Genomic DNA, 10,788 nt, shown 5'->3' with positions numbered 1-10,788 from the left:
AGTTCAGGTATGGATGGTCCATGTCGCGGGCTATCGTTTTTTTTGTGATTGTAGTACGCGTTGTGTACTTGTTGGGCAAGAGCGCCGCAACGATTGCCGTCGCCGAGGGAGTCTTTTCACACGTACTTCCTGCTCTGCAAGTTTGTTTTCTTTTCTATTGTTATTTTTGTTTCAACTGGCATTTAATTTTTTAAGATGTCTCGTATAGAAATGTTTGTGCAGTGTTTACAGTTGATTTTCTCGTTGCTCCGACTCATGGGCGACACCTGTCGACAGGCGCAAGCGCCCGCCACGGCGCACATATGAGGTAAATGAGGCATAAATCCTGGAGGCGAGTGTACTTGCTTTCCCGAATAATTTGGGGGGGGGGGGAGCCAGATGTTTTTCGGGGGAGGGGGGGGGGGGGCTTTGCCTCTCCCGGGAAATTTTGGGGGAGCTCGGGCCCCGAGCGCCCCGTAGCCGGTGCCTATGCGGACGCTCATTCGAGGCTCAACATTATTATTCACATAGACTATAGATGCGGACTGACATAATGACGGTGAGGTAAATAGGGAGACATTCTATTAGGGTTAAGTGCACAGTGAACCGATCTTGAAATGTGATGTATTACTTATGGCCTCGAGCTTTGCTCGACGAGCTCTGTCCTGTTTCGTTCATACAGGGCGAGCGAACTTTAATGACTAATCGGCCTAAACACCATCCGTGCAACCAATAACAGCGGCACAAAAAAAATATTTTTATTTCCGTTCTGTTTTGCACAACGCGTATAGCCTACCGTGAAATGACAATGTTATTACTCAAAGCGAGGTTGGCGAGAAAACAAATCCAATCAGTCGTTTTGTCCTACTTCATCAAGATGACCTCCAAAGGCGGTGGTCATTGATGCTAATGTCACATTTTTGCATCGGTGACATTGAATCACAAAAGCCACCATTCGTTTGTTTCCGAGAACGCTTATTAAACGCTAAGGGAAAATATAATTTTTCTTGCGCTAGTTTGAAATGTCAAACTTGCGCTCCTATTGAAAATGTTCCCTAGAAGTAAGCCTGGAGCAAAGAAAGGTTTGAGTTCACATGTAAGTTGTTATTATGGCTAATTCGGGTGGTTATTTCCCGGCAAAGTATTTAGCCATATCTTCAGCAAGGGCGTTCGCGTTTTCAAATGCAGGCGAGTGCGCGCCGTTCGGGAGGCGCTTCTCAGGCGTGTGCGGGCAATTTACCGGCACAATTTTTGCCCGAGCTTCAAGAGGCCGGGCAGCTTGTCAGACTGTATCCGGTATCGTCATATCCGAATCGGGAAAGGGAACCAGACGAAATAATGCTCGCCGACAGGTGGTTTGAGTAAAAAACGAAGCCATTGAGACAGACACCCCTCTGTGGTCCGAGAAAAGGCAGAAAAATCAACGGAGATCAAGATAAAATATGATAAAGGGAGCTTGCGCAAGATCAGTTTGCTCTGGGACACGGAGTGGTATACACCGCTGTAAAAAACAATATATATATATATATATATATATATATATATATATTGATAGTGCTGCAGATTGACACTTGAACGTGCATTACTATTTCAAAGGGCTGGGCCGAACGAAGAGGCTTGACGATTCCAGAAAAAAAGGTAATGAGAAAATAGAACATAAACAGCGATGCTGGTGAGCCTTCTGAGACCCTTGTAAGATGGCCACAGTTCTTCGGGAATCTAAGCAAAATATATTAGAATTGTTTTATCCCCATCTCTGAGTCCGAATATATGTTGCTGATGCCTACAGCGTGCCCATTGTATCATAATATAATCCAAGAAGTTAACAAAGCTCCCGCGCGACCCAAGAAAACGAAAACGCCAGTTGCCGGCGCTTTGTGTTCGGGTGGAGAGGGTCACGTGGTGCGCCGCCGGCGAGGTTTTGGTTGCCGGTGCCACTGGCGAGGGCTCGCCGGTGATTGACCACCCGAATTCGCCATTATACTTCACAACTGCTTTCGGGTTGTTAGTAGGCGCTTCTTTTCATGTTAAAAGGGAATTATTAGTAAAAACAAATGATCGAAAATACGTGCGATTTTAACACTAATTGAAGGGGTTACACTATGAGCCGTACCAGATCTCCTAAAGAAGCGCATGCATTTTCAGGCCCGTTATTTGGAATCATAATTTCGGTGCGCTCTCGGGGCAAGAGACCCCATTATAAAATCAAGCAGTTATCGTCAAGATACACGATACTCGAAAAACGCATTCTTCATGCTGGTCATTACACCCGGGAGGACTAAGAGTCAAGCGCGTTGTCCTAAGGCTTCCTGGCGAGCCACGACGTGTCCGACGTGACCCTGGTGACGCTCAAATGTAACTCGACGACCGCGTGGACGATGCGCCTGCCAAGCAGGAACGCCCTCGCCGACGAGCTGGGAAGCTCGGCTGTCACCTTGCAGCTCTGGTGGTCGTTCGCGCGGGACGTGGACGACGAGACTTTATATGATTTGACTTATGAATATAACTTTCAGATCAAACCAATCAAGCATGTTTTGCGGTCGACTGTTCCTTTCTTAACACATGTTTTTAATCTAGCAGTTCAGAACAAAACTTTCCCCCAAAAAATGCAGGTAGCAAAGGTGTCTGTGTTATAGAAAGCTGGAGATAGAAACAACCTAGAAAATTATAGAAAATTATTATATTTGTGTTCGTTTGTCCGTCCTTTCTCGTTTTTATACATTAATAATATCGTATTAATGATATCGTAATTTATACATTAATGATATCGTAAATATTGATAACAATGTAAGTCTCATTATTTACGCTGATGACACCAGTATATTCTTTTCAGGTGATGATACTGACCAGATTATAAGTACTGCAAATATTTTTTTGGAAAATGTTAAATGCCTGGACGAATTCAAATTCATTAAAAATAAATGGCAGTAAGACAAAAGCCGTATTATTTGGATCACGAAATACAAATTTTTCTATATGTCCATTCTTTCCCTTGGGACGCACTGTATAGATATAGTTGAAAGCGTAAAAGTTCTCGGAATTATATTTAATCAATACATGTCATGGCATGAGACTGTACAAGAGACATGTCAAAATTATCAAGAGTTGTAGGTATTATGTACAAGTATCGCCACATCATCCCAATTTCGGTTAAACTTCTTATATATAATTCCCTCTTTTACTCAAAATATAATTATTGCTTCTTGGTATGGGGAATACGACCGCTACAAACATAAAACTGATACATACCCTACAAAGAAAGCTGTTCGCATTATATGTAATACTGATTATAATAGTCATACTAGTGCATTATTTAGTAAATTGAATATTGTAAAAATTTCTAATCACTATTATTATAAAATTTTCCTTGACTTAAAAATATCTTTCTGCCACAAAGAAAATGTATTCTTGTCAATTTCCAACCTTAGGATGACAGAAGTTGCCTATGAAACTCGGTGTGTAGACACATGGTTAGTTCCGCACTCCAGAACGAACTATGGTAATCAGATGTTGAAATATATAGCACCTCGTTTTTTAAATCGCCTGACTCAATTGAACGTAAAAGTTTTGAATGAAACCATACAAAAATGTACGTTCCATGTTTTTGAGAGAGTGCCCCTAGAATTTGTAAACATGGCTAAATCGATTACTTTTCTCCCCCTCTCCCCCTCCCCCAAATAATGTTGTTTATTTTTGTGCTATAAGTGCGATGGTGAGAAACATTATGTATATGTACATGCTGTCCTCTTCTGCTGCTGTGGGGAGGCAGAGGCTCGTCAAGCAACAACTGAGTTGCTTTTTTCTTTGTCTCCCCTCTCCAAATGGAGAGAAATAAAGAGTGAGTTTGAGACGATCGCCAAAAAGCCGGTGGAGAACACGCACTCGGTGCAGCTCGTCGACGAGTCCGTCCAAAGACGCATTTCCGACATGCTAAGGGGCTCGGCAGAGGTCGTCACAGTGCCGCCCATCCTTGCCAGGTTGATGGCTGATACGGTCATCCTGTTGACCGTCAAGACCGGCTGCATTGATGGACTGTAGCCCATTTCAATAATCGGCTCCCGCGTGCTGCCTTCTTTGTCTACTGGACTGTGGGACACGTTCTGAGTGTGCGCAGAAGCATTGTTCTGGAGATACCACACGCTGCGGACATGTCTACAAAACAACTGACTCGACATTTCTAGCATGACTGACAATAGGCGCTGAGAAGACGCACACCTGCCAACGAGCATATTTTTCGGGCATCCGTAGCTCCCTAGAGGGGGCAAACCTCTGCTCAAATGGCACCCGCTGTTCTGTCTCGCTTGCAGCGACATTTGTCGTATAGCCGTCGCAATATAGAGAAGACCACGAACAGGTGATGTTAGTGTAAGCACAAAATGCCCAGTCTGAACATACCTACAAAGCAGCAGTTCGTAATTTGTCTACTTTAATTGCACAAGACAAACCGCAAAACTACATCGCGAGAAAAAGAAAAAGAGTTTAATCTTAAACGTTTTTCAAACTTTACACGAAAGTAGTCTTTAATGATATGAATATGAAGCGAACACCGACCGGCTGAAAGGCGACTAATATTAAGCGATTAGCTTTAAGAAGACCTGAACGTCACGGAACTGAATGCAGAACGTCGAGATTAACTTTGCCACCTAGACCTAGACTAAAACGACCTCATTCACCTCAGAATGAGGTCGTTCATAGAGCTTTTAAACTTCGACCGGACGATATGAACGAACTATTTAAACGTAACAACCGTTCATCTCTTAGCATAAATCATTAGATCAAGCATTCGGCTTTGGGAACAGTGGCCCGTATTTACTCCGTTTTATTCCTAGTGTGCAACGCTGTCAAAGCTGCTGCAGCGAGCGTCCGGCTTGGTCTTGCGGTTCATTTGTGCGTGACCACGCGCCAATGACACGCTAGGTGAAGCCACGCACTCGCGCCAGTAGCTTTGATACCGTTGTAAGATCCATATAAAACGAAGTTAGTTAGAGTAGCTCGACGAGCCCAGATATGCTCACCGACGCTCTCTTGGTGCCTCGCAAGGGCAAGGTGGAAATGATACGAGCCCTGGACTCGTACTGCAACCTCACGCTGCGCCTGCGTACCGGGTCCTAACGGAACCAGAGCTCCCACAGTGACTGGTGGGAGGTGACGGAGGACTGCTCGAACGCCTGCCCGTACCGTTTCGTGCACGAGGACAAAGGCTTGTGCGCCTCTCTAAAGGTGGTCACCTTCAACGAGAAAACGTACCCGCAGGCGCTCTCACAGATCACGAAGTTCGGGTGCGTGAATGGACGTTTCCCCTTTCACTCTGGCCGCGCACCTGAATACATTTGAGTGTGGGACTGTCTGGATAAGTATATAAGCTTCAATTTAGATAGACACTACCGGCTAGGGTCGGTTAGTTAAAGGGGCGATGTAACGATTTTTGTGCTTTGCGTAAATACTGCTAAGAACGGATCCCTGACGTTAATGGTCTGTGAAACACCCGGTTGTTTTTCGCCACACTCAATTGAAGTCGCATAAAGAATAAAACAAAAAGACGTTTACAACTCCTTGTAATGCCGAATTAGAGCGCAGCTCTTGAGGACGAGGAGGGGAGGGTATGAAAGAGACGGTATGCCTGTCCTGCTCCCTCCTCATTTACTCTTCCCCTGCTCCTCGCCTCCTCCCCCTCTTCTCCTTTCCTCCCTCTTTCTCCTCCCTCCTATCTTCTGCGCGGTGCATTATGGGACGTTTCCCATAATGCACCGCGCGGCTGCGTTGACGTCGACGCGTTCAGTAAACCGCCGACGGCGGCGCTGACGCGTCACGCCGACTCGTTACGTTTACGCCGACGGCGACGGCGACGCCGCTCAAGCCGGAAACGGGCGCCTAAGAGCTGCGCTCTGAAACGAGCATAGTTCACCCCCTCAACTCGCAGCCAGAGCAAGCGGTTACGTGATCTGGAGCCGATTATATGCCGTCAATGTTGATTATAGCCACAGGCTGGAGTTGGCAAGGCAAAGGACACGCGCTGAGCTCCGTGCATTGTTATGATTCGGCTATTGTCGTCATTGCAGCGATTGGACACGGGCCACTATCCGAATACTTCTCGAACAATCAATTATCACGAGCCCAAATCGAGCGCCCACGTAATGCTTGGGTTCAATCTGAACCGCATTCAGATATCGTCACTGGAGGATACTGGGACCCCCACGCTTCGTCATGAAGTTTTACGGAGGAGAAATTGAATGAAACGCTTGCTTTTGTCCTCAACATCACACCGCAACAGAGGAGTCTTTTGGCCAGTGGCATTGCTTGCTTAGTCCCAATAGAGCCAATTAAAGTCACTGGATCTGGGAAAGTAACGCCATTGCCTTCCCACCTGCTAGCCGGACACAAACAAATACCAACATACAGACGCCAAAACCTTTCAAGGTGATTGGCTCATTGCTTTCGGTTGCCATGGTGATTGCCATTTTGGACCTTTCCAAAGTTTCGAAAGGGTCGTTAAAACCAGTCGCAGCAAGATCGCTATGGCGCATCATCGTACTGAAAGCGTTCCTCGGCCAATATGAGCGTCTTTGGCATTGTGCTCGCATTAAACTTATCATTCATGCTTGTTTACCCAGATCTCTTACAATTATGTTGCTCTTGTCGCGTGTTTCCAGACAGTAAAATTATTTTTAATGCCCCGTAAGCACCGACGCCGCGTACGATGCCGTACATCTTCGTATTGCCATGACACGCAACGTCAGTGCTTGGAGGCATTGAAAAATACTTTTACTGTCTGGAAGAGCGATTGCAAGAGATCTGGGTAAACAAGCATGAATGATAACTTTATCGCGTGCACAATGCCAAAGACGCTGTATTGGCCGAGGAACGCTTTCAGTACGATGATGCGCCATAGCGATCTTGCTGCGACTGGTTTTAACGACCCTTTCGAAACTTTGGAAAGGTCCAAAATGGCAATCACCATGGCAACCGAAAGCAATGAGCCAATCACCTTGAAAGGTTTTGACGTCTGTATGTTGGTATTTGTTTGTGTCCGGCTAGCAGGTGGGAAGGCAATGGCGTTAGTTTCCCAGGATCCAGTGACTTTACGTTCCACCGCCCCTTTAAGTGGCGGTAAAGGCAGTTGCGAAAAGTCAATATCTAAGTTTTGGGCTGGACTCGAGATTTTACTTTGGTGTTTTAGAACGTATGCGGTAGTATCTTGTGTCGCCCAAATAATCGGCGACAAAAATAAAAAAAAATAAAATATTTTTGGTAAGTCTTACCTTGCTAAAAGAAAATATAAAAATGTGTGTCTACGTTAAGTGACCTGTCAAACTTTTCAGGCATTTTTTTTTTCGCAAGTTGACATGTTTGACATTAATACGATTTGCACTGGTTCGGTGGTTGAAACTCGCTTTTACCATGGGAGTTGGCCGGTCCGAAAAGTTTCAATTTTTAGAAAGCTCAAGTGAAGCGCTCTGCCTCTGATATTTTATTCTTATAGACTGCATTTGTCATATTGAACCTTCAAAAATGTGCTGCTACTGGATGAGCTCATAATTTCTTACAACAAGGCGAGATTTATGCGCGAAGGATACATTACGATAGGCACCCGTAGACGTTGACACGTTTAGACTGTTCAAAAATGGCTCACCTTTGGTAAAAAGGTAAGCTGTCCTTGAATGCTTTTTTTTTCAATTGTGTAGAAGGTTGACTAATAAATAAAACAAACAACCCTCGTGCTTACCAGCAGCGCGACAAATCCTGGGCCTGTACACGACCTTTGCCCTGGTTATCGTTCAACTTCTGCGCCGCTTCATGACGGGCATGTCGTACGTCATTATATACGACGACGTGGATCGCGTGCTCCAGCTCTGCCTGGACATTCACCTGGTGCGTGAAAGCAGGGAGATGAGCCTCGAAGAGGACCTCTCCGCTAAACTCCTGTACCGCTCTCCCCAGAGACGCTGATCAAGTGGACACGGCTGACGGACCCCAGCGGTCGCGCGGGCAGTGATTCCCCTGTGGTCCGCCTCGAACTCCTCATCTTTAAGATATCCCACGCAGCGTTTAGGGAGTGATGGCTGTTTTTATATGTTAACGCGAAGGCGTTAAGAAGCCCGTGTCGCAGAAAAGCCTCGCGCGTCAGTGACGTTGTGAAGAGGGAATCCTGATTGGTCGATAGGGTCATAACGTCACAGCCACATCACCTCGCGCGGAAATTTCAAACCACCCACGACGCTCATGTGAAACGTGACGTCACGCAGGGAATGAAAGTAATTAAGATACATGGCATGTAATGCGAATCAATGTCACTTTATAAAGTAATTCATTTGCCTTAGAGAAACGTTTGAAGAACTTTAGGCGGGATTCGAACCCACGACCCTCCAGTTACGAGCCAGACACGCCACCGACGAAGCCACGCAGAGACGCTTTTTTTTTTTTCTTTATTGCATGAGATAAAAACAACACTCACGTCACATGGATTGTGAGGGGTATATATACATGCATGTCTCTCGAACCTTTTTCGGAGACATCTGTTTAAAATCGCCGCATGTTTTCTATTGCTCTGAAATGATTGGCCCACACAGGTATCAAGTCCGCAGCTATGCAAACACTCTCGAGTTTCGCGACAAGCTGCACAAAGTACTCCCTGCCTCTTGGGCGTCAGGTTCTGCATGCCTCACTGCGTGACTTCCATATATGCTGTACAATCCCAGGAGCATAAACATGCCATGAGGCACACAGTTTTTGTTTTCAACAGCAAGATAGCGTATTGTATGGGGGCTTATGTAGAAGTCCTTTTAACGCGAAATCATTAACTATCCCATGGAGCGAGCCGACGTCATCAGCTTTGGAGCCGCGCCAAACGGCACTTTAAATCTTTTCTCCAATTACAGCCAGCTCCCAGCTATGAAACCGCGCAAAAAGCCTATCCAAAAGGCACCTGGTTTCCCCGATCCCACAGGAGCGGAGTAAAGCTGATGGATTTCGGCTTCGGTCCCACTGGCTGGCGCGGCTCGAAGAGGTTCCCATTGGCCACTTCGCGTCAGTTTTAGCGACCGCCACCCCACGGCGCGGCGTGTCCGTCAGCGCACTGGTAAGACGAAACGTCCAAGGTCAGAGCGGCGAGGAGAGGGCGCGCTCTGCCGTCGACGCAAATACGCTGCAGACGAAATAAGGGAGCGGAAGAATGACGGCATGCTTTCGCATTCACAACTCATAAAAAGTGCTTAGGTGTATTTTAAAGTGCGTTGAAGTATATCCCAAAAAAAGTGGGCATCCCAACAAACAATGAAAGCATAGTCTACTGTCTCTGATTGCTTGCACAGGAGACAATCCGCCGACCACGGCACAAAGATGCCTTTGTCCCCTTAACCAAGCTTTCACAAAAAAAATAAAACTATGCATTTTGAAAAACAAAAAAAGACTTCGCCGCATAATGCACGCACATTTTCTTCACTCGCGACAAGACTTCGGAAAAAAAGTGCGATACAAAGGAGTTGGAAAGAGAATATTAATCAGGTCATGTGTTAATGTTTTTTTCGCTAACCGTCGCCAGGTTGTCTAATGAAAACCTCACTGAAAGAAAATGCACGGCGTTCTCTACTTCTTCTAAGAGCCCAAACACTTCGTTAGGCGGGTTAGCGCCTGATGATACAACAAGGAAAAAAATATGCGGTGACAGCTCTGTTTGAATGAGCACCCGAATGAATTGCTGCTCTTGATCGCGTACAAAAAAAAAAAAAAAATCTTGACACCAGCTGTCGCACAAATAGGTGAGAGAGTCCAAGTCCACCATTGCGCACGGGATGAAAAATGTTGTCTCGACTGTTCCAGGTTGATTTCCATGTGAACATTGTGTTGTCAACGGCAGGAGCCGTCGGCACGTGTGCTCGAGAACCGCGATCGCATGGCGTAACCGGTCCACGCAATGGACTGTTATCGACGTGTGGCGTCACCAAGATAGGTTGTGTGGACACAGAAAAGAAAAAGGAGGAGGCTCGAGATGAATGAGAATTGAGGGTAAGTACCAGTCTCGGTGACGAGCGGGTATCGTATCAATAAGCCGCTTGTATTTTTTTTTTTAAAAAGAGAAAACAAAACGTCAGGTTGACTACAATTGCAAACACTCTTATGAAGTTTCAGTACATTTTTCCGCGCACAGTTGAAAGCCTACAAAACATACCATCACCTGCGATGAGAAAAACGTTGCACACTGTCGCTGTGCTAAAATGAACAAGTTACGGTGCTTTCATCGCGAAGCCGTCTGTCCAGGTCGGTTGCGACGCCCGACAAGTACATCTGGCTATTTCTGAAGTGCTGCAGTGGAACCCCCAGGTACTTGGACGGCGTGCAGCCCCAATCGACACTTTCATAATCTGAGGGTGTAGTAGCCCAGGCACCGTGCCAGACCCACAGCACTTGTCCCAATTCACAGCAGCTCCCGTGACGTCACAGAATCATTTTGTTAGCGATACAACCTTTGACACGCTTGGTTTATCAGTACAAAACACCGCAACATCATCTGCATACGCCAACAGTTTTACTTCTGAGCTCTGCAAGGCTGCACCCCTTACATTGCCACTACTCATGACACTCAAACAAAGGGACTCCAAATATAATGAAAAAAGCAGGAGTGACAAGGTACAGTCTTGGCGTACGGAAGAGCGTATGGGTTGTGGTAAGGTTGCCTTGCTGCATGCCCATCCGGGAAAAACAACATGAAGCCGGGTTTACAAAACATGTAGGCGTTCCGCCTACACGTCTTCGTGCCCTCAGTCCGTCTCCCCTTTTATAGCTTATGGTTCTCCTCCGCAACTATGGTGCCTG

At 46.1% G+C, this 10,788-nt stretch overlaps 1 pseudogene; it reads left to right on the top strand.

The window, feature by feature from the left end:
- The first annotated feature begins 532 nt into the window (after window positions 1-532).
- Window positions 533-8,036, top strand: LOC121834727 (annotated as a pseudogene).
- The last annotated feature ends 2,752 nt before the right edge of the window (window positions 8,037-10,788 follow it).

The sequence above is a fragment of the Ixodes scapularis genome, unplaced genomic scaffold, assembly GCF_016920785.2.
Source record: "Ixodes scapularis isolate PalLabHiFi unplaced genomic scaffold, ASM1692078v2 ptg006509l_1__unscaffolded, whole genome shotgun sequence".
NCBI lineage: Eukaryota > Metazoa > Arthropoda > Arachnida > Ixodida > Ixodidae > Ixodes > Ixodes scapularis.
This window is presented reverse-complemented; position numbering and strand designations above follow the sequence as displayed.